The sequence below is a fragment of the Hemiscyllium ocellatum genome, chromosome 23 (assembly GCF_020745735.1).
Source record: "Hemiscyllium ocellatum isolate sHemOce1 chromosome 23, sHemOce1.pat.X.cur, whole genome shotgun sequence".
NCBI classification, from domain to species: domain Eukaryota; kingdom Metazoa; phylum Chordata; class Chondrichthyes; order Orectolobiformes; family Hemiscylliidae; genus Hemiscyllium; species Hemiscyllium ocellatum.
In genome coordinates, this window is record NC_083423.1 from 37,869,592 (window position 1) to 37,892,919 (window position 23,328).

The 23,328-nt window shown below is 38.6% G+C and overlaps 2 protein-coding genes across 8 annotated transcripts in view; one reads left to right on the forward strand and one right to left on the reverse strand.

The window, feature by feature from the left end:
• Positions 1-23,328, forward strand: part of c23h12orf4 (chromosome 23 C12orf4 homolog) — a 172,068-nt gene that overhangs the window by 67,121 nt on the left and 81,619 nt on the right. The gene's annotated exons all lie outside the window — the stretch shown is intronic.
• rad51ap1 (RAD51 associated protein 1) overlaps positions 1-23,328 on the reverse strand; it is a 57,323-nt gene that overhangs the window by 6,557 nt on the left and 27,438 nt on the right. The window lies entirely within an intron of this gene.

Consider the following 23,328-nt stretch of genomic DNA (forward strand, 5'->3'; position numbering starts at 1 on the left):
CCTCAAGTTCATTTTCCCTTACATTTGCCAGAAATGAAATGCATTTACCACATATCTATCCACACCCTTTCTGCATTTAGAGTCATAGAGATGTACAGAATGGAAACAGACCCTTCGGTCCAACCTGTCCATGCCGATCAGATATCCCAACCCAATCTAGTCCCACCTGCCAGTACCTGGCCCATATCCCTCCAAACCCTTTCTGTTCATATACCCATCCAAATGCCTCAAATGTTGCAATTGTACCAGCCTCCACCACATCCTCTGGCAGCTCATTCCATAATGTACCACCCTCTGTGTGAAAAAGTTGCCCCTTAGGTCTCTTTTATATCTTCCCCTCTTACCCTAAACCTATTCATTCTAGTTCTGGAATCCCCAATCCCAGGGAAAAGACTTTGTCTATTTATCCGATCCATGCCCCTCATAATTTTGTAAACCTCTATAAGGTCACCGTTCAGCCTCTGACGCTCCAGGGAAAACAGCCCCAGCCTGTTCAGCCCCTCCCTATGGCTCCAATCCTCCAACCCTGGTAACATCCTCATAAATCATTTCTGAACCCTTTCAAGTTTCACAACATCTTTCCAATAGGAAGGAGACCAGAACTGCACACAGTATTCAATAGTGGCCTAAACAATGTCCTGTACAGCCGCAACATGACCTCCCAACTCCTGTACTCAATATTCTGACCAATAAAGGAACGCATACCAAATGCCTTCTTCACTATCCTATCTACCTGCGACTCCACTTTCATGGAGCTATGAACCTGCACTTCAAGGTCTCTTTGTTCAGCAACACTCCCTAGGACCTTACCATTAAGTGTATAAGTCCTGCTAAGATTTGCTTTCCCAAAATGCAGCACCTTGCATTTATCTGAATTAAACTCCATTTGCCACTTCTCAGCCTATTGGCCCATCTGGTCCAGATCCTGTTGTAATCTGAAGTAACCCTCTTCGCTGTCCACTACACCTCAAATTTTGGTGTCATCTGCAAACTTACTAATTGTACTTCTTATGCTCGTATCCAAATCATTTATGTAAATGACAAAAAGTAGAGGACCCAGCACCGATCCTTGTGGCACTCCACTGGTCACAGGCCTCCAGTCTGAAAAACAACTCTCCACCACCATCCTCTGTCTTCTACCTTTGAGCCAGTTCTGTATCCAAATGGCTAGTTCTCCCTGTATTCCATGAGATCTAACCTTGCTAATCAGTCTCCCATGGGGAACCTTGTTGAACGCTCTACTGAAGTCCATATAGATCACATCTACTGCTCTGCCCTCATCAATCCCCTTTTGTCCTTAATATATTTGTAAAAACCCTTTGGATTCTCCTTACTTCTACTTGCCAAAGCTATCTCATGTCCCCGTTTTGCCCTCCTGATTTCCCTCTGAAGTATACTCCTACTTCCTTTATACTCTTCTAAGGATTCACTCGATCTATCCTGTCTATACCTGACATATGCTTCCTTCTTTTTCTTAACCAAACCCTCAATTTCTTTAGTCATCCAGCATTCCCTATACCTGCCAGCCTTCCCTTTCACCCTGACAGGAATATACTTTCTCTGGATTCTTATTAACAAAGCTTGATCAAAGGGGTCATTATTTTAAAAAGTATTTTAAAACGTGGGATAGAAAAAAAATGAAAATATGTGACATTTTCCACTCCTATACCTAATGTGCCATAATTCTGGCAAGAGCTGATCTTGACAAGTGTTTGGCAAACCAGGTAGGTTAGGTTGAAAAATTACAGTCCAAAATGAAAAAGTCCAGTTTGGTCAATTAAATATGAATTCCTGATGAAGGGTTTTTGCCCGAAACATCGATTTTTCCTGCTCCTCGGATGCTGCCTGACTTGCTGTGCTTTTCCAGTACCACTGTAATCTTGACTCTGAAAAACCATGACATATCCAATTCAAATTGATTCAGAAGATCTTATAATTGGGTCAATAGTGTAAAAGAAAATAAATCTTTCAGAATTTTGATCAGCTCAACAATTTTATTAATATGGACCACCTCTGTCAAGAGATCACATTTTAAATCTTGCCCAATTATGAGTGCCAATTTCTGCCAATTCATTCTCTAAGAAACACACTTGTCAACTTTTCATTAGTGATCATTTGCAAAAGCTTTCAAAACTTGCCACAAGCATTTTAAATAATTATCTGATTTTTAAAATTCTCTTCATAAAAATCTCAACATCAATGCAAGTTTTCAGCATACACCAATGAAAAATAAATGTAGCTGCTGCTGGAGTAGCTAAAAGAAGAAATAGAGTGATACAACCCAATCTGTCAGACACATTGTATTGTATTATGGCCAAAAACACATAGGATTCAAAATGAACTTTAATTATGAAAGGAACTACATTCTCTCTCATTCACAAAGACCAACTTCTTCCACCTCCATAACATGGTCCATCTCTACTACATCCCAGTCTACCAGCTGGTGAAACCCTCTTCCATGCCCTGGTTATCTACATACTTAATTCTTTTTCCAGAAAAACCTTCTCATCCCATAACCAACATCCTCACTCCAATGCCAAGCCTCAATACAAATTTGCACTAATGGTAATGCCGACAACATGGTCTGGTCAAAGGTGACACACTACTTCATCAGAGGCAAATCTAAAATCCATGGCAACACACTCGCTTCAGATATGGACATCTGTTTAACTACATCATGATCCAAGTGAGGGGCATCAGGATGTTCAATCATTCACATTTTGACAGAAGCTGTAAACTGTTGGAGCAACCATTGCCTCATTTGGTCTACGACTTCCATCAGCCTGGCTAAACAAAATGGCAGAAGTAGCAGAAAAACAGCTGCAAGAAAGTAAATGTTCATATACTTGACAATTTTGTGAAGAAAACTGACTCACTCAGTACTTCATAGTAAACCTGACCATGCTACCAAGCAGGAAGCACAGAATATCCAGAATGCCCTTCAAATCATCATAATCAACACCAGTAAAGATAATACTGGTTTCTTACCAGGGGTACGAGAAGAACAACTAGGAGATCCCAGACCAAATAAAAGGCAAGTGTAACGAACCTGGAACCTTCACCAAACTTCAAGGGAAGGAAAACAAATCTACAACAAATGAAGGCAAAAGGTCCAACAACAAAACTATAACTTCGCGAACAGATGATGGACGGAAAGAGCACAGAAAATTCAGCAACTCACCAACAGCCATAATATGCATAGATTCTTCAATGCAGCAAAAATTATCTGTAGCCCAAGCAACCAGAATCCATCTCACGTAGAGTTAAAAACAGAGTGACATAGGTCAAAGACAAACAGGCAGTCAGCACTCATAGGGTGGAGCACTTTGTGGATTTCCTCAATTAAGACCCAGTCAACCTTAACTGAAGCCTGGTTCTCAACTTTAGTCTACTCAAATCATATCATAAAACATATTATCCCCCACCATCTCATCATAACCCAGTTTATTGTGAGGTTGAAAAGTCTATCTGACAGCTAGAAATCAACAAGGCCACTAGTGGAGACTCTTCTCCAACTTATTTACCACAACATTCATCCTACCTTCATGAACATCCCCTCTGAAATAGGGATGCTCCACAGTACAAATAGGAAATTATTCAAATTCAAGAACCTAGATCATCTCAAACTTTGTTATCAAGCTGCACTACACAGATCATGTGTGTGTTTATGCAGAGAGACTGTGCTCCAAACAACTGTCAATCACCAATCACTGAAGAAATGATCAAATATAAGTATATTTAATTTACTTAACGACTACAATAAATAAATGTACAGAATAACTCAATGAATGGATCTACTTTAGTGATTCAATAACCATCTTCACTCAGAAACAGCTACACTCATGCTACTGAATTCTGGTCACATGCTACTTCACGGTTCAAGTACACCATCTGCTTATTCTCTTAATGTGACATCCCCCACAATGATCCTCCCTCTGATTTCCGGTAGTTTAGTGTATTTTCCTGGGTTGGTCATGACACTAAGTTGATATTTTCAGTAAATGTCATTACCTTCCTATCATGTTCAGATTATTTGTGGATAGCAGTAGAAGTTCCAACAATAACCTTCAGATAAAGAATAACTGAAATTCACGTTTTCAATGCAATTTTGTAAATGTCAACCCCATGATGTAAAAACATTTATATAGGACATGTTTTCAGTGCGGTGACACACAAAATAGGTCAGGTAGCTAGCCCATGACCTTGCCACTCATTCCCAAGCTGATCCACATTATACAGGGGACTGAGTACTGCCAAAACCAGCAGCCTGTCTTATTTATAATATTTAAATAAATAATAATTTAACATGGTCAATTGACCCCAATATTATGCTACATCATAAAACAGTTGACATGCACAAGCAAGCAGGAGTGGAGTGAGCAGCTCATCTATTAAGAAAAGTTTTTAAAAGGGGAGGAAGAAAAATGGATACTATCTTTAGAGATACTCTTTGTCTCTCCCCTTTTCCTTCCTCCATCCTTGCACTTTCGGCCCATCACTTTACCCTGCCTTGCCCAAGAACTCAAACTCTCCCTGTCCAATTGGCCTGATTTACCTGGGTCCAAACTTCATCCACTGGGGCTTTCATCCTGGGGCTACTTGCGGTTTTGGCCACTATTGTACTTTGGTACTGTTGGGGCTGCAAGACTGTCTTGTAATCTGATTGAACAGTCCACCTTAACCATATAATGCTGCCCAGAGAATGTCACAATGCTGCTAGACTGTGAAGGATACAATTTCTGGAAATAAAAAGCTGTAAAGAAAGCCATGCCAAATGAATTTTAGAACAACTTAAAAGCAAATTTATTCTTATATGGCTATTTCCTGTTTGAATATTTCCAGACCACAAACCCGGTTGCTTTAAAATTTGCAGCTGTTATGCTGCCCACACAGTTTTCTGAAACAGTTTATTCGTTTAGATAAAGCTTATGGTACACACACACTGCGTTGTCACATCACATGGTCTTGTCATATGCCAAAAGGCAACAAGACTAACGTCATATAAAAGAGTTATGGTGAAAGGTCTGCTGTTCCATGTTCCAAATGTATCCTAGAAATTTGTGGGAAGCTAGGGAAGTGATTTCTGGGACCCTTGCCGTGATATTTGTATCATCGATTGCCACAGGTGAGGTGCTGAAAGACTGGAGAGTTGCTAATTTAGTGCCATTATTTAAGAAAGATGGTAAGGAAAAGCAAGGGAACTATAGATTGGTGAGTCTGACATCAGTGGTGGTCAAGTTGTTGGCAGGGATTCTGAGGGACAGGATTTACATGTATTTAGAAAGGCAAAGTACAAAGGGACTTTGATCAGATGGGCTGAATGGCTGAGGAGTGGCAGGTGGAATTTAACTTAGATAAATGTGAGGTGTTGCCTTTTAGTAATGCAAATCAGTGCAGGATGTATACGATTAAAGGTAGAGTCCTGAGGATTATCACTGATCAAAGAGACCTTGGGGTGCAGGTTCATAGTTACTTGAAGGTGGAGTCACAGGCAGACAGAGTACTGAAGGCAGCATTTGATATGCTTGCCTTTATTGGTCAGTGCATTGAGTATAGGAGTTGAGATGTCATGTTGCGGTTGTCCAGAATATTGATTCCTGATGAAGGGCTTATGCTCGAAACGTCGAATTCTCTATTCCTGAGATGCTGCCTGGCCTGCTGTGCTTTGATCTCCAGCATCTGCAGACCTCATTTTTTACCAGAATATTGATTAGGCCACTTTTGGAATACTGCATTCAACTCGAATGGGTTCAGAAAAGATTTATCTGGATGCTGCCAGGACTGGAGGGTTTGAGCTGTAGGGAGAGGCTGAAAGGCTGGGGCTATTTTCCCTGGAGCATTGGAGGCTGAAGAATGATCTTATTGAGGTTTATAAAATCAGGAGGTGCATGTCTAGGTTGATTAGCCAAGGACCTTTCCCCAGGGTAAGGGAGTCCAAAACTAGAAGGCATAGGTTTAAGGTTAGAGGGAAACGATTTAAGAGGGACCTAGGGCAAACTTTTTCATGCAGAGGATGGTGCACGAAAAGAATAAGGTGCCAGAGAATGGGATGGAGGCTGGTGTAATTACAACACTTAAAAGGCAACTGGATGGGTATATGAAGAGGAAGGATTTAGAGGGATTATAGGTCAAATGCTGGTAAATGGGACTAGATTACCTTAGGATATCTGGTGGGCATGGACAAGTTGGACTGAAGGATCTGTTTCCATGATGTACATCTCTATGATTCTATTTTTCATACCCTAAAGGAAAAGGTTTAGTTAAAAGATACAAGAACATGATAATGAGAGGCGTAGTAAGCCAAATGGCTCCTCAAGCTGCACTAATATTTAATAAAATGATGGCGGATTGTCAACCTCACCTTCACTTTTCCCACCTTTTCCCACATCCCTTGGTACCCAAAGAATTTTTGAAAATCTACCACTCACAACTTTAATGCACTCAACAAGTGAGTATCCTCAATTCTCTAGGGTAAAGAATTTCAAAGATTCACAATAATTCTTGGATTGGTCTGAGAGGGTTCTTGTAGTACAGTACCATTCAGGTGGAGTGTGCTGTATATTCCTTGCACACTGTGCTTGCACAACTGGAGTAGAGCAAGAGGGTGTGGGATGGGCACTGAAACGTTGAGAGAAGAACAGCAGTCTTCTGAGGAGAAGGATAAGGACAATGAGCAGGAGTAACCTCATCTTAGTAGGATTGAGTAATGTGCCAGCAGGGTCAACAAGCCAGGCAGGACTAGCTGGTAAATGGTTCCAATAGATGTGAGTTGAGTGAGTTGGCTGATAGAAAAGTGGTAGATAAATAAAAAAATCTTTGAATATTTAAAAATTAGTTAGCTTCTTTGAGAATTGATTGTAATAAAATGTGTTGCAAAACCCACAATGTTAAGCTCAGCATTTGGGCTTTTTTTCCCACTTCGGCACAGAAAGCAAGATCTACTGTAGCTATTCAAAATAATGGAAGGGGTTGAGACAGAAAGGAGTGAATTCATCAATATGGATGCATAGACATGGACTGTCCACAAAATAGCATATTACAAGAGTTGAGTTCAAATATTAGTAGAAAATTGAATACTTTACCACAAGTGGATATTGAATTTGTCTGTAATGATTTAAAGAAGAAATTGGTCTGAACATTTAAAGAAAAATGTAAAGGATGCAGATAAAAGGAAAATAGGATTAGAGTAGATAATAGCAGCTGAAGTGCTAGAGCTGGCACAAGTATACTAGATTTCTAAGATTCTTGCTGAATTCAATTAACTATTTAAGTGGTGATAGGACTCCAACCCAGCAATTGAAAACCAGTTTTAGAATGCATAGCACAGAAGAGTCCATTCATGTCACTGGACCTGTGACTTCTCTGAAGTGTGATCCAATTAGTTCAATCCTGCTCTTTCTCCTTAGCACAACAATTTTTTACACCTCAAGTATTCATCCAATTTCCTTTTGAGAGTTATCATTGAATCCATTTGAACCATCATTTAACTGGCAGTGCAAGAAGTCTTCAGCCATGCAGCCCACACACAAGAAAAACTTCTGCTTGTCTTTGATCCACTTTGCATTTATGGTCAGCACAGTCTGTTTGGGTGGTCCTGTAGCAGGCACAGTGAGGAGGCAATCCAAGAACTTAAGTGTAGCATAAAGTCATTTATAGGAGCAATATATTCATAACAAAATTTATACATGATCCTTTAGTGTCAAATAAATAAATTCACACATGATATGAATTGCTCTGGTGCAGCATATATGCAAAAAAAGGCTAGGCTTCAAAATTTATGTTGCCATTATAAATAAAATACCATTTCAGCATATTTTATATATCTCCAGAGAAAACATAAATTGTAAAACAAAAATGAATGAAACTATCAGTAGATGCCAGTAACATGATCATTCTGCTGGGAAAAAGAATAATATAGTTCTTCAGCTATTTTTATTCCATATCACAACTTACACTGTTTCTATTGGGAATAAAATTCAAATTTCAATCTGGGCACAAAAATGTTAGTAGTGGTTCAGCTACTTGTCATCTGTCTTGTCTAATATTAAATTTAATGGAATGGAAAATAGAGCATGTATTTTTACCCCTGCAACTTATTCTTAATCCGGCCAGTTATCTATTCAGTTGAATAGTGCATCAAGTATTTGATTTGGTAGCTTTTAACTTCCAATAGACTTTTGTTAATCCTAAAAATCTCTATAGCAATAACTGTTTTTAAACCAGTCAGGCAGCATCCGAGGCGCAGGAGAGTTGATGTTTCGACCATAAGCTCTTCATCAGGAATACGGGGGTCCCCAAGCAGGCTGAGAGATAAATGGGAGGGGGTGTGGCTGGGGGAGAGGAAGGGGAAAGTATATAGGAATGCAATAGTTGGATGAAGGTGGGGAATAATGGCAAAAGGTCGGAGAGGAGGTGGAGCAGATAGGTAGGAAGGAAGATTGACAGGTAGGACAGTTCAAGAGGGCGGTGCCGGGTTGCAGGGTTGAATCTGAGGTAAGGTGGGGGGAGACGAGATGAGGAAACTAGTGAAATTGACATTGATTCTGTGTGGTTACAGGGTCCCTATGTGGAAGATGAGGTGTTCTTCCTCCAGTCATCCAATGGCTAGGATTTGGCCGTAGAAAAGGACCGGGACTTGCATGTCCTTGGCGAAATGGGAGGAGGAGTGATCAGCAACAGGGCAGTGGGGTTGTTCAGTGCATGTATCCCAGAGATGTTCTCTGAAACTTCTGCAAGCTGGCGTCCTGTCTTCCCAGAAGGACGAATTCCACCCCAGCACATCCCAGATGGCCTCCAAATTTCCCCTCCCATGTGGTCAACAATGCCCTCTAGCGCATCTCTTCCACTTTCTGCACCACGTTTGAAAGCCCACTCCTCAAAATGCAACATGGACAGCGCCCCCCCCCCACCCCCGCCTCCGTCCTCACCTTCCACCCCACCAACCTTTGGATACAATGCATCATCCTCCACACAGAATCAATGTTGTTTTCAACAGTTTCTTTGTCTCTTCTCTCCTCACCTCATCGCAGATCCAAACCTCTAACACAGCTCCGCCCTCTTGAACTGTTCTATTATCTTACTTACCACCTATCCACTCCACCTTCCACTCCAACCTATCACCATCAACCCCCACCTCATCCACCTATCGCTATCCTAGCTACCTTCCTCACAGCCCCACCCTCCTCCCATTTACCTCTCAGCCCCCTTGGAATCCCCCACATTCATGATGAAGAGTTTAAGCTCAAAAGGTTGACTCACCTGCTCCTCGGATGCTGTCTCATTGGCTGTGCTTTTCCAGCACCACACTTTTAGACTCTGGTTTCAAGCATCTGCAGTTCTCACTTTCTAAGTAAAGTAAGATGCAGCTTACACATGGTGAGCCTGAGACTCGATGGTGAGCCTGATCACTCCATTTGGTTCATATAGCTAGGGACAACAATTTTTTTAGATCAAAGATATTCTCATCTATTTATGCTGATGCTGGTGGATGAGCCATGACTATACATTGACGAGATCCAGCCTATTACAAACTTCTTCATGCCAGTTTTGAATACATACCATGTTAATTGAAAATGTGGTTCCTGCAATTCTTCCTCCATGATTTGGAGAAATAATTGATCTACTACGTCTGGACTCAGGGTATTACAAGTAATATGCTATATTATGCTAATCCACTCTCTTGATAAGACTGTGCCTGAAAATTTTGCCAGTGTTTAAGCCAGAACTTCATTTTTTAATGGAATGAGTATTTAAACTTTGTAGCTGGAACTCAGTATTTTACTGCCTAATCAAAATGTCCACACAGAATACCAGCAGCAAAACTTCTCACAGAATTTATGCTTAAAGTGGTTCTTTTTTTTTGGAGTCTGTTGAAATCTGTCTCTGTTATGCAGAGTTAACAATAACTTGCAACAGTATGGTTCATTTAATGCTTCTAACTTTCAGTTAAACATAACAATCATAAGCAGGTCAGATATATATTTGTTATTAGGCTTGTCTGGTGACATGTGGTGTCCTGCAGGGTTCAGTGTTAGGGCCACAGCTGTTCACTTTATATATCAATGATCTGGATGGATGAACTGGGGGCATTCTGGCCAAGTTTGCCAACGATACAAAGTTAGGCAGACAAACAGGTAGTTCTGAGGAGGTGGGGAGGCTGAGGAAAGATTTCGACAGTTTGGAGAGTGGTCCAGGAAATTGCTGAGGAAATTCAACGTGAGCAAATGCAGGGCCTTGCGCTTTGGAAAAAAGGAATACAGGCATGGACTATTTTCTAAACAGTGAGAAAATTCATAAGGCCAAAGTACAACAGGATCTGGGAGTGCTAGTCCAGGATTCTCGAAAGGTGATTAAGAAAGCAAATGTAATGTTGTCATTTATCTCAAAAAGTTTGAAAGTTAAAATAGCAATTTGCTTCTGAGACTTTATAAAGCTCTAGTTATGTGGAAGCTTTAGAACGAGTGCAGAGGAGGTTTACCAGGATGTTGCCTGGAATGGTAGGAAAATCTTATGAGGAAAGGCTGAGGCACTTGGGGCTGTTCTCATTGGAGAAGAGAAGGTTTAGGGGAGATCTGATAGAAGTGTATAAGATGATTAGGGGTTTAGATAGGGTAGATACTAAGAACCTTTTACCGCTAATGGAGTCAGGTGTTACTAGGGGACATAGCTTTAAATTAAGGGGTGGTAGGTATAGGACAGATGTTAGGGGTAGATTCTTCACACAGCGGGTTGTGAGTTCATGGAATGCCCTGCCCGTATCAGTGGTGAACTCTCCTTCTTTATGGTCATTTAAGCGGGCATTGGATAGGCATTTGGAAGTTATTGGGCTAGTATAGGTTAGGTAGGATTCGGTCGGCGCAACATCGAGGGCCGAAGGGCCTGTACTGCGCTGTATCCTTCTATGTTCTATGTTCTATGCCTCATTTTGAGCCCCACACCTCAGGAAGGACATACTGGCACTGGAGCGTGTTAGCAGAGATTCACATGGATGATGCCTGAAATGGTAGGTCTAACATATGATGAATGGCTGAGGATCCTAGGATTGTATTCATCAGAGTTTAGAAGGTTGAGGGAAGATCTAATAGAAACTTACAAGATAATGCATGGCTTAGAAAGAGTGGACGTTGGGAAGTTATTTCCATTAGGTGGGGAGACTAGGACCCAGGTGCACAGCCTTAGAATTAGAGGGGATCAATTTAGAATGGAAATGAGGAGACATTTCTTCAGTTAGAGAGTGGTGGGCCTGTGGAATTCATTGCCATGGAGCACAGTGGAGGCCGGTACGTTAAACATCTTCAAGGCAGAGAATGATAAATTCTTGCTCTCATAAGGAATTAAGGGCTACGGGGAGAGTGCGGGTGAGTGGAGTTGAAATGCCCATCAGCCATGATTAAATGGCGACTGGACTCGATGGGCCAAATGGCCTTCCACTCCTATGTCTTACGGTCTAAAGAGCTATTAGTGAAGAATACAGTTATTGCAAGCTTTTCCTGGTTAAAATCACTCGTGTTGCAATCACTAAGATAATTAGGCAGTAGATTGATATTAAAATAATTTCCTATTTAAATTCCATTTTTTAAAAAAAATCAGCATTGATCAAGGTGAAAGGGATCAGTGCAAGGAACAGGAACACTTCTGTTGTTTTATCTTACTATATTAACTTCTTAGATCAGGTAGCATTAGCAAAACAAGACAAGGGATTATTCTTGCTGTCCTAAAATAAACTTTAGAAAATCACCTTTATTTCTAAACCACAGTAGGTTTTTTCTACTTGCATCTTACACCAAATCAATGATTTTTCTAGGTGAGAGCTGAGTCAGTTCCAAATTGTGGATAGTTACATTTCACAATCACAACAGATTGGTTTTAAAGTATCTGAAGTTCACTTTCACATAGTATATTCAGAACAAAATTACAAAGAAAACATTCATCCCTCAGCCTGGGGTGAATATAAACCCACGTCCCAGTTGAAAGTGGATAATCTTCTAATATGTAAAAGAAGATACCAGATCAGTGAATTTAACAGTCTTTGTTAAATACTTGTGCTACACAAAGTTTCAAGAATACAGATTACTTTTTCTAGGAAATCTTTACTTTATCTCTTATCAACTAAATATATGGTTTCAAAGCCTGTAATAAAGTATTCACCTTGACCATCCCAGTAAATTTCCCAAATGAATGTTTCAGCAATCTACATTGGAAGTTACCTCAAGAATTATCAAGTATAACAAACTAATCTTTAACTGCTTCTAAATTTAGTACTGTTATTTGTTCGGGTGATATCTCGAGTCAGTAGCAACAATGTCACCTTTAGAAGATTGCAAATCAACTAATTTTCAGAATCTATCAATGCAATGCTGAATGCGTACCATATCTTTAAGATGAAACATTTAAATTAGGGCATTACATTCCTGCTCTATTCAAATATGAAATCTGTCAGAAGACTAAAAGTAGAGTTCTAATGTACTGACCAACATTCTTCCCTCAACTAAAATTTTTAAAATACTGTAGATAAACTTGGTCTTTGTGGGCAATTGTGTCTGCAAATGATTTGTTCCATTTGCCTGTACAGCTGAACTTCAAAAGTAATTATTTGGTTGGGAAGTACCTTGCTTCTTGGAGATGTAATATATATAAGTGTGTGTGTGAACTTCTTTTAAGATTAGGAAAAAGAAGTCTAGAAAATGAAAATGCAGATACGGTGTGTGTTTATGACAAGATAATTTGGTTGATTTGATATTGTTTATTATTATAACCTTGGCTTTGAAGGCTAACCAGTTTAGATAGACAACATCTTTGCCTGCTATTTTACAAGATTGTGTGAACTAGAATCTGATAAACTCTGGACATATTGCAGAGAATAGCTCAGGTGAAAAGTATTTTAATTTTTGCATAAGCACAAATACAAGCAAGGAATTGCAATTAGCTGGCAGGAGCTCAAGTTGGTTATCAGGGAGAAAACTGGATTACAACAGATGAATCCAGCTAGATAACACAGAGGCCAGAAGGCTAGAGAGGGCCACACATGGGTTGTTTAAAGGTCCAATGGAAGCCTAAAGCTTGGGAAAGAGTTTCATTTTTAGCCAGAATCTGCAATTTCTGCACAAATTGTGCTAATTTTTCAAAACAATGTTCGGGTTCAAGCTCCTGATCTCAAACTCATTTGCATAATCACCGTCTTAAGATAGTTCTTAACACTGCAGGCAACATTTGAAAATGTAATCTCCTTTACAGTGAAAACTATTACTTGCTATATTAAAAAAGTGGTCACCTAATATAGTTTCATTAGTACAGTTGAAATTGATTTATCATGAAAAAGTAACATTTTAATAATACACCTGTTTGAGAAACTTGCTTTGAAATAATTAAACTGATGCCATAATTGTGAGTATGTTCACCAAGCTGGGAAATTGATTTGCAGACGTTTCGTCCCCTGTCTAGGTGACATCTTAAGTGCTTTGAAACCTCCTGTGAAACATCACTGTACTGTGTCTTCTAGAATTTATTTGGTTCCGTTCCTGTTGCTTTCAATTGCCGGTTCCAGTTGTTCGTTGCAGTAGTTGGTATATCGGGTCTTGGTCAATGTGTTTATTGATGGAGCCCATGGATGAGTGCCATGCTTCTAGAAATTCTCTGGCTGCCCTCTGTTTAGCTTGTCCTATTATAGTAGTGTTGTCCCAGTCAAATTTGTGGTCCTTGTCATCTGTGTGCATGACTACTAGGGACAACTGGTCGCGGTGTTTAGTGGTTAGTTGGTGTTCATGAATGCGGATTGCTAGTTGTCTACCTGTTTGTCCTATATAGTCTTTGTCACCTAGACAGGGGATGGAACTTCTGCAAATCAACTTCTCAGCTCAGTGAACATACCCACAACTACCCAACTGACAACCAAGCTACAAATCTTTACACAAACCTGGAATAATTAAAATGACTCTAAAACTATAGCAAACCATTTGTTAGTTTCACTGGTGTAGTCAGTTTGTTAGTAAATTTGATATTTTTTAAATATTAAAAGTTGTTGTGGTTCTGTTCGCCGAGCTGGGAGTTTTTGTTGCAAACGTTTCGTCCCCTTTCTTAAAAGTTGCCTGTCAGAGTCCTTGAGCCTGAAAATTAAAGTTTATCAATTGAAGCACATGCTTTTATACAGTAATGAAGGAATGCTGCCTAATTTTAATAGGTTTTAAAAGCCCACAAAAAGCACACTTAGCCACAGTGATAAATTCATTTTGGGGCATGACCAGTGTTGTGAACACAGCAGACTCCAGGACAGTGCCTTTTAACTAGTATGAAATTATTCTCACAAACTTCAGCTGTGCTGAACATGACTTGCACATGAAATTCCGCAATCTTTTGCATAATTTACTTTGAATTGCTCTGGAAAACTGATGGAATTCTAATCCATGGTAAGTGGAACGGACCAAATGAATTACATAGAGTTTAACTAGAAGGTGAATAAAATGACCACAATGCTTATGCTTCATTTGCATTTGGAAGCATGGGAAAACAAAACCGAGAGTGTAAATGGACTGTAACAATCAGAAATTCTTATAGCATCAGAAGGTTGTGGCTTTCAGCACCACTTTAGTACCTGTGCATGTAGTGTATCAAAGGAGTGCTGCATTATTAAAGCAATCACCCTTTGGATGACCTGTTAAACCAAGATTCTTCCTGTTTTTAAAGATCTAACAACCATTTTCAGTGTCCTGGACAACATTACTTTTTTAATCATTGATTGTTAACTATTTATTCACCTAATTTCTGGCCAGTTGGCAAAATCTTGTGTAAGTTAGCTATCATTTTAATCTACGTAGCTGCACTTTAAATAATTCAAACATTATGAATTTTTCCATATAAACATTCCTTTTCCTTTCATTATATTTCCAAGTTGTATCAGGTTTAAGAAACAAAATTTTAAATTTATCTAGCAGTTTTCATGTCAGAATATCCAAAAATGGTTTTTAAACCAAATGAGTGAATATCCCAAAATGGTTTGTCACCAGACTAGGCAGCAGTGAGGCTCCACAAACAGCAACAAGATGCCTGTCCAGTAAATATACTTCGGTGATGTGGAAAATAACTGAATCATTGCCTGGTCACTCCTGACTCCCTACTTTAAAAGAAAAATATAAATGAATCATTTAGATCCATCTGAAAAGGGAGGCAATTTCTCAGTTGGGTATTTGCTTTGGAGTTTATGACATCGGGGAGAGAGAGTAGTTGGTGCTACAGAGCACCTATACTCTGCTTTCAGCTGGGCCTGCCTACAGTGACATAGTGATTCACTTTAGCTCACTGATGGAAAAGAGAAATCAGCATTTGTTTCTATTCTTGATTGCTTTGAAATCTCTGCTGCAAAGTGCCAACATTTACTCTTGAGGTTTTCACAAAGAATGCCCACTTGGGCAAAGAAGTGGGAATACCTAGCTATCATAGGACTGCACCAATACAAGACTCAATGCTTTCAGGAAAGGAAGCTGAAAGAAAATGTGCAATAAAATAAATAAATGGAAGTTTCCTTCAATCTATAACAGATGTAGACTCTCTTATCATTCTGGATGTATGTTTTAAATGAACTGTAACAAACACTACATTGGACAAACAGGCAGAAAACTAGCAACAAAATGACATGACCCACTCTCACTAGTATCCTTACATACGGATGAGGAGGAACACCACTTTGACTGAGACAACACATCCATCCTAGGACAAGCCAAACAAAGAAAATCACGAGAATTCCTATAAACATGGCATTCCAACTGGAACTCTATCAACAAACACATTGACTTGGATCCCATTTACCACCCTCTGAGAAAACAAACAGGAAATGACATCACCATAGGAAATGATGTTACCACAGGAAATGAATCAACAACCCTAGGAAACTCAAACATAAACAGAAAGCGGACTACACCACCAGTGCTTCATTCGGAGGCTCACTGAAGATGTTACCTAGTATGGTGACGAAATGTGTAAAAACGAACCTTCCAGCTCAGCGAGCAAACCTACATCCAGAACCTCAACCTGAGCTACAATTCTTCTCAAAACTCACTTTCTTATCATTCAATTGTTTCAATGGTTTGAGGTCATGTACATTACTTAAACAATGGACAAAATGGCAGATGAATGCACTATCATGTGTTATATTTTGAATAAAGTCTGGACATCATGCATGCAATACTTCTAATGTTGATGCATACCTGAAACTGCTCCACATTAATGCAACAAATGGTATAACTGCACATGTCCCATATTGGGAATAGGTTCAAAAATATTCATATTTAAGGCAATGGATATAACATGGGTATAAGCATATTCTACTTCAGCATGTTTGCATTATTTAAAAATGTACAATTTAAAAAAGCAGGCAATAGAGTAGGGCTTGACTTTGAATACTTGCTGGGATTTAATGAATGTTGAATACTATGGAAATAAAATGAATAATACAGAAAGCATGAATCTATCAATAGCATAAATATTTTAAGTAAAGTGATCTATCTAAATACCTCTTTTAACTAACTTAGAGAAGGAGTGTGAGGTGATTAAACTCATCAGAAACAATGACTTTATTTTGGACTTTTCACTCTTGTGTAAGACGCACTGAGCAAATAGGTCAAAGATAGCATTTATTGTTCAAATCAGATAACTGTATACATTATTATTGATTGTCAGCCAATGGTTTCTGTGGACATTGTTACATACTTTACCTAATAACAGATAAGCAAATGATGTGTCACTGTCGCAAATGCTAGCTGCTAGCACTTCTGAATGTTTGGCGATGTTGAAAATGCAACCTGGTACTTTGACTTATGGATGGGAACGATGTGTAATGACATGAAAAAGCTAAGCTGACCAACCCACTGCTTTTTCTTAATAAATGATTTACCATTTTAACCTTGAGAATATTAAGTGAAGCTACTACATATGCATCATCATGATTGTTGCCTTAATATTTTGAACTCCCACTGGAAATACCTATATGTTCCTATTATAGCTAAACATAGTATGTTAAACACAAAAGGCAGCTCTATTCTGTCTACACTGAATTGTTAGAGCAATTAAAAATTATACTACTTTATTCCCATCTTAGAGCTTTGCATACACTTTGATTCAAAGATTTATGAACTCTTGACTTAAAAGATAAAATCTCCATCTCAACTATGGGTATATGAGAGGAAGGGTTTGGAGGGATATGGGCCGGGTGCTGGCAGGTGGGACTAGATTGGGTTGGGATAACTGGTTGGCATGGACGTGTTGGACCAAAGGGTCTGTTTCCATTCTGTACATCTCTATGACCCTATGACTCTATTCCTCACACAAAGCATTCCATGTCCAAGCAATTCTGCGCAAATACATTTCTCTGAACCGCAATTCTCCCGTAATGACTAATTTGAATCAATGTCCTTTTCTCTGCTTCAATCCAGTTATGATTTGTAAATCAAGTGCCTCCTTGCATCTCACCCCTACGCTAGTTCTTTCTATGGATTAATGTCCCTTGAAATAATGGGTGCTCAAAAATGCAAAATGTGCACTAAATTGTACAGCAGAAATGTATTATTATTCCATGCTCCTGAACTCTGTTTACAAACTACTCAGTGCTTTCAACCTTTGTTGTGCCTTAATAAACATAGGGACTGTACATTTTAATTCCTAGGACCCCAGTTCATTAACATCCTTTTGTGTCTGTCTATTCTTGTTTTCCTCCCAACTTATACTTCTCTGTATTAAACTGTATCTTGCATTTTGCAACAATCCCAGCAATGCAGCTCCATCCTCTTTAAAACTTAAAAGATGCATCAATGTTTACCAAATCCATATTGTGTAATAAATAAATTTTATTATCATTGTTTCCATGCCAAAGTCTATGTTTCATATTTAATTATACAGAATAAAATCAGACCCAGCACTGATCACCAGATTTCATCATTAAACCTTTCTCTAATTAACCCTAACCACCATATCAATCATACTTCAAATCATTCTGCACAATGTTCTCACACATTTAAATTTAACAAATGCCTTTGAAAAATCTAGAATACACCATGGTAAGAACTCTGATGTCTTCATCCATTAAAGTGGTGGAATTTTTATCTCTCTTCAGAAACTAGATTAAACATAATGAATATAACCTACCCCTCATAATTCTTCAACAACTATCCTGATTATTCGATAAGTGCTTTAGGATCTTTGGAATACTTGTGCCTACTTACACTGAGCAAATAGTACAGGCCATTCAGCCCAAGTAATATATTTTGATGTTAATGCTACACAAGTTTCCCCACATTCTATGTCATCTAATCTTATCAGTATATCTTAGCATTCCTTTCTCCCTCATGCTTATTTATCTCCCCTTGAAATAATCTGTGACATTATCTCAACTACTCCTGGCTGTAATATGTTCCACATTATTTTCACTCTCTAGGTAAATAAGCTTTTCCTAAATTCCCTATTGATTGAAATTTGTAACAACTTATATTTGTGGCCCCCAACCATAGTCTCCTACTCAAGTGAAAATGTTTTCCCAACAGTTTCCCCATCAAAGTCTTTATTTACCTTAAATATCTCTGTTAAATCACCTCTCAGCTTTGCTTTTCCAAAGAACAGATTCCCATCCAGTTCAGACATTCCTGATGATTTACATTCCCCTCTCAGCTCTGTTTCACACTTGTAAACTGTGTCTGTTCTGGCACTAAAGTGATTTTACTCTTTTGATTATTTGCAGTCCAGAACCATGTACAGCATCTAATTGCGATCCAAGCAAGGTTTGATACAATTATTAATATAATTTCCCACAATTCCAATTCTAACCCTATGGAACTGAAACCGGTGCTCAATTTGCATTTTTAAAAACACGTATTAACCTGCCTCAGTAATTTTAGTACCTACAGTTGTTCCCCCACTCCATTCAGACACTTATTATCCAAACAGTATGTGGTCTCCAGTTTCTTCTGCCAAAATGCATTAAAACGCTTACTTGCACTGAAATTTGTTTGCCATGTTATAGTGAAGCACAGGATGCTGCAATACTTTGTTCAGCATCCTGCACCTTTTTTTAAATATGGTAAGTAGAGTATGGGCTCACAATGTTTAATTCACCATTGACAAAAATGTTTTCAGGTACAATGAGGGTCAACAGCTCAGTCCAATATACTTTGCTTGGTGTGGTAACGGATGTCAGATTCAAGTGTGAATTCTGTGAAATCAGACATTTATTTAAAATATTGAACTTTTTGATTGCCACAATGCTGCCAAGATTCACTTGGCTTCTATCCACCTAAAATATTAGTTTTGAACTCCAACCAACTGAGCAAGCTCAAATATCATTTTGCAATTTGATCAAGCTCAATTAACCCTATCTTTACTTTTGGAAGAAGTTAAATATATATATATATATACACACACACACACACACACACACACACACACACACACACACACACACAGAAATCTACAACATAGAAACAGATGTGCATTAATATTCCACCAAATCTGTTATACTTTTACGTAGTAAATGAATTACCAGGGTTGTATTAGGCATTAAGCAAATCAAACTGCTGAAACATTACTGTTGGTGTGATTAAAATCTTGATATTGTTATTTTTAAACAACACTTGCAGCCATGTCAAGACAAACTTCTGGGATTTGAACCAATGCTACTGTATGTTCATAAAATCATAGAATCCCTACAGTGTGGAATCAGGCCATCTGGCCCATCAAGTCCACATTGAAGTTCTGAAGAGCATGCCACCCAGACTCACTACTCTACCCGTTGCTTATAAATCTGTATTTCCCACAACTAATCCATCTAACCTGCATATCCCCAGACACTATGAGAAATTTAGCATGGCTAATTCACCTAGGCTGCATATGTTCGAATTGTGGGATAAAACTGGAGCAGCTTAAGGAAACCCATGCAAACACAGAGAATGTGAAAACTCTATACAGTCATCCGAGGGCGGAATTGAATCTGAGTCCCTGGCATTATGAGGCAGCAGTGGTAACCACCGAGCCACTATACTGCCCAGTTGTGCACTAACTGTGCACAGCTTAAACAATTGCAATGCAATGGAACGGAAGTTGTCTGGAATCAAGATGTTGTTGCCATATACAGAGGAACCTCAATTATCTGGCATTTGATTATCCAAATATCGAATTATCCGGCAAGATTGCAAAGTCCCAATGCTTGGCTAAACTATGTTATCTGGCATTCAATTATCCGGAATTCGATTAATCGAATGAAATAGCCCCTGCCCATGACCTTCGGATAATCGAGATTCCTGTGTAATCACACTGCAGGGCTGAGTCAAACTCCTGAGTATCAGCTCACTGAAATCAATTAACATATGATTACCTGCTGAGATGATTGTTAAAAATATTTCAGTACGACTGATGATAATTTGCTACTGCACTTGGTATAAGGTCATAGCATTCTCAGGCTGAAAAGACATTGGTAATAATGTCTCATTTTTATGTCGTAGGGCAGACTATAAAATCTGTGGTCAATGAGACAAGCAACTCCAATCCATGGAAGGAAATGGCTCAAATGGACCAAATCTGCTTAAGGGCCTATTACTTTGTACTGTAGCCAGAGGTAGAAATGCCAACTGAATGCTGCAATGAAAATGCAGACAGAACTGCTGCCTACAGAAGTGTCAAAGTACTTCAGGAGAGATCATTTTTGTTGACGTCACAGATACCATGTGAACATACATAAGTGTCAGCCATTTCGGCACTGGCAATATACACTGTAAATCATTTTACAAATTTCCAACAAGATAAATATTTTAGACATTTAAGTAAACTAAAGAAAAAAAATCTCTAGTTTACTTAATTACAATAAACCAATCATTGTAATTTCATAAATTTAGGGTTAGGGACATATACTTAGTTACAAAAGAGTGCAACTATAAATTGAGACACATCTAAAGCAATATTTGTGTTCCTGAGGAATAGTCTGTCCTTTTCTTACTATTGCCTTTTGTTTTGAAAATTTCCCCCAAAGTTATTTTTCATCCAAAGGAAATTTTCATGTATTGGTACCAAATGTCACACAGCTGAAGATAAAACTGAACAGCCTTAGCTCATTGATAACACAATCACACAACATAAATGTCACTGGATTGTGAAACTTGAACAAATAATTCAAACTGACACTTCACTGGAACACTAAAAAAAAATGCTGCAGTGTTCGAGATGCCATCTTTTGGATAAGCTAAACTGAGGAGCTGCACGTGTTTCTTGAGAAGATGTAAAAGATTCCATGGCCTAACTTTAAAGCAGAACAAGGAAGCTTTCCCAGTATCCTGGCTACTATTTATTCCTCAACCAATACCACTTGTGACGTATCTCATTGTCATTTGGTGCCAGTGACATCAACAAACATTTAGGTGGCATGTTGGCTCAGTGGTTAGTACTGCTGCCTCACAGCACCAGAGAACCGGGTTCAATTCCAGTCTTGCACATCCTCAGATGTGCAGATCAAGTGAATTGGTCATACTAAGTTGCCCATAGTGTTCAGGGGTGTGTAGGTTAGGTGCATTAGTCAGGGGTAAATGTAGAGTATTAGGGGAGAGGAATGGGTCTGGGTAGGTTACTCTTTGGAGGGTCGGTGTGGACCTGTTGGGCCAAATAGTCTGTTTCCACACTGTAGGGATTCTAAGAATTAGCAACAAAGGCAACAAACTAATTTCCAGAGATCCAAACACAAATGCATATTACAACATTAACTATTTTTCAATTGCTATGTGGTTTGATGAATGTATAGAGGCAAGAAATCAATATTGAGTCAGGCTTTTAAGTAACATACTGGTCACCTGCTAAAATATTGTAATTACTAGAATATTCACAAAAGGTTGGCTGTAGCTTTGACTGACACTAATAAAATATTTGAGTCAACTGGCTGAGTTCATGGCAAGGTTCAATTCCAACAACACTTCAATGACCTTCCTCTCACTCTGTGTAAACACCTAGTACGTGCTGACATACATGCTCAGAATTGATTGTATCTTTACTTAAACTTATGCTTAATGCTTTTCCAAGATGTTAGATAGTAATTATCATTAAAAATAAGCAAGATTTAACAAATTAAGTCAACTTTACCAAATAAGTCATGACATACAATGAAGATTTGAACTGGATAGGGTCAAAAACTATTTACTTTTCTCATCCCAAAACAATGTGCAATGCAATCATCCTTAGAATGAAAACTATTAACATATTTAGAAACTAACTTTCACACTAAATTAATTCTGATGCTATACAGGGCTCAAATACACGTAATGTGAACAGATTTATGATATTAAGTCAACAGTAGACATCTGACCCAATATCGTTTTTTAATAAGTTATATTATGGCAACTAGTTCCTGATTAGAAGTCATGAATTAAAACAACATAGGTATAATTTTAGCTATAATTGTGAGAGATACCACTGTTAAATGGCAGGAAATGCATTTAAATAGCTAATTTTGCCCACAACATTTAAATTCCTCGAATTTCTCAGCCTCTGTAGTGCTGTTAAATATTCAAAAAACCATTTACTATTCTCTGTACTCAGGAAGTGATGTAAAGTTATTAGCCAGAAGTAAATCAATTATTCTGCTATAATGTACATTTCGTTAAGGCAAATTCATTGTAAAGCAATTGGTGAATTGAGGACACTTTCTAAAATGCGAATGTTTAAAGTGCATACTGGTTGCATCGCCAACACTTTAAGCGCTGTTTCTAAAGCGCGATTTTTCTATAATGCAGGGTTGCACAAGAACACAACCATTGTGTTATACAAGAACTACCAGTACTTCAATTATTCAAGAATAAATTTATCAGCTTTAACAAACCGCTACCTACTACCTTCTGCGGGTCAGTTAGCTGCACAGCAGGTTTGCAATGAAGAGTGACACCAACAATGCGAGTTTAATTCCTGCACCGGCTGAGGTTACCTTCTCAAATTGTCCCTCACCTGAGGCGTGGTGACCTTCAGGTTAAACTCACCACCAATTGTCTCTCTCTCTCTCTCTAAATAAGAAAACAGTTCTGTGGTCCTCTGGGACTAAACAACTTTACTTTTACTTCTGAATCCCAAGTCTCAATAGACAGCACATTATCCTAAAGTTTCGATAATTCACTTGAATTCTTTCTTCAGAAAAGTTGTTGATAAATGGGGGTATGGGAAAACACATTTCAATTAAGGAATAATTGCTGAAGCTATGCGATGTGGTCAGAAATATTGTCATGAAGTTGGAATGTATGAATTATAAATAATTCATTCCATTTATTGATTTAATATCTAGGAATTTAGTTTGAAAGAAAACAAAAACTTTTGAGAGACCCAGAG